The sequence below is a fragment of the Pinus tabuliformis genome, chromosome 2_2, assembly GCF_031772625.1.
Source record: "Pinus tabuliformis cultivar Carrire ecotype Pingquan chromosome 2_2, CPIR1, whole genome shotgun sequence".
Taxonomy (NCBI): domain Eukaryota; kingdom Viridiplantae; phylum Streptophyta; class Pinopsida; order Pinales; family Pinaceae; genus Pinus; species Pinus tabuliformis.
The window spans coordinates 1,287,057,660-1,287,059,896 of NC_142300.1; positions in this window are offsets into that span (position 1 = coordinate 1,287,057,660).

Below are 2,237 nucleotides of genomic sequence, written 5' to 3' on the forward strand. Positions count from 1 at the left end.
TTTAAAATATTTTGTATCGCTTAAGCACATTAAAAGATAAGTTGTTATGTGTGTGTTAAAAGTTAAGTAGGTTTGTCATTTTTTATAGAGAAATTACAATAATTCTTGCAAATAAAAGCTAAGTAAATAGGTAGTTTCTCTTAGAAAGATTACAGGTGAATATTGTGTGTTAAAAGCTAAGTAGCCATGTCATTTCTTTGGAATAAATTACACGAGATTCTTGCTAAGGAGCCAAGATATCCTCTTGAGAAAATATGCATGAGACATGTAAAGCTCTTGAGGAGAAAGTATGAAAGTGGCCAGGTTTTCTTTGATAAAATTTGTGATTTTTTTTAAATAAAAAGTTCTTAAAAAGTAATATATGCTTAAATGAATTATGATAATAGTTATTTTCGAAGTTTCTTGTGAAATAAATATGAATTACATGCATGATACAAATAGCTAATGAGCTAGATTCTCTTGAAAGAATATAAGATTGCTTTTAGTTTCTTGAAGGGAGCATATGCTTCTAGGCACATAGATAATCATTACTAACTTTCTTGAAGAAAATGTATGTTTTATATACACAGAAACAATAGTCATTAAGATAGTTTCTTTTAAGAAAAAGAGTCCATAGTTGCATGTATGAAAATAATGGCTTTTATGATAGATCTCTTGAAACACAAATAGATTATTTTCTTAAAAGATGCATATGAATCGTGTTCATACAAGAACAGGAATCCATATTTGTTCCTTGAAAATATTATGTGCATTGAAGTATAGGTCATTGTGTTAGGAAAAACACATCTTGCATGCACAAAAGGGTAGCCATCGTGACATAGAAAATATGTTTTTGTGTGTAGATACAGAAAGTTGTTATGTTAACTTTCTTGAAAAGAATAATCTCCTGAAAAATTGTTTGGCTAGATGAATTGTGTCAAGGAAACGCCTCTTGTTCTTCCTGTTGGGTTGACCCTCTCTCATCTCCGGGAAAGACCTGTGATGAAATATATATCCTCTATTTCAATCCTCAGGGGCATCTGATCAATAACAAAAGCATCTTCTTCTGGATCCCAGTAGTGGATTAACATCTCAAGCTACCTGGTATTTGCCTTCATATTCGGCATTATGAAAAATTTCAATAATCTGTATCCTCATAAGAAATCTAATGCATTTGGATCTTCCATTACTTCATTATCAATCACACTATGCTCTCTTTCACACCAAGAAATCAACATTTTGTAAAAAAAGATGTTTTGAATCATTAAAATTGTTTTTCAAAATTTGAATTCATGCACACGCGGGTTAGGTATTCACATAGTCGCATATAGGGCTTTCCTATACGCGGTTCACGTGTGTCCAACCATTGCATACGTAGAGAGAAAATTTCAAACTAAATTCCCACGATCAAATTTGTGACAAAAACATTTAAAAAGCATTAAAATTGATTAAAAGCTCAGTTAGAAGGTTACCTAGAAGATTGGAGGCGGTTTGAATGGATGAATTTGATGGAGTAATGTTGCTTGGTTTTTTCTCCACAACTCCTTCACCCAATTTCTGAAAACATAAATGAAGAATTGTGAGTCCAAAGGTCCTTATATAAGTTGACATATGAAAATTACTTTTTCTAAAGTTTATTTTTCTTTTTTGTGGGCTTTTTTACCTTTTTGGCTTGGAGTGTTGGGATGGGTTGTTTTTACAAGATACTTTGGAGATTTTTTGAGAGATTTCTTCGGTTCCATGATTGCAAACCCATCATGGCAAGTATCATTTTTTCACTGGCATATAGGTTAGGGATATCATTTTCCGCTGCATTTTTCATACTAGCCTCCATACTGCGATATTTTTGCCATAGGGTTGACCCCATCATGTCTTGGTTCTAAAACCATTTTCACTCGTTGACTTGTAAAATCATGATATGATGGTAGAGCCAACCTTTACATGGGCATCTTAGTTAGATCCTCGCTAGCATATGTTGCCCATGCTGCTATATTGCATAGGCTCAGGAGTCCTCTTTAGTCCCACCATGACTTGTGCGTTGAAGACTCATTCTATTATTTTCTTCGCTATTTTTCTGGCTTTATACCCTAGAGGCTCCCTTGTGTTGAGTTGTACTACTGCATTGCATGTTGACCATTTGTACCTTTTGGCCTTAAGCTGACTTCACTTGGACTTGTGTTTAAGCCACCTTTTGACCATGACTTTTTCAAAATCAACCTTGCCATTACTTAGCCTCTACAACTTGACACCCTCTTACC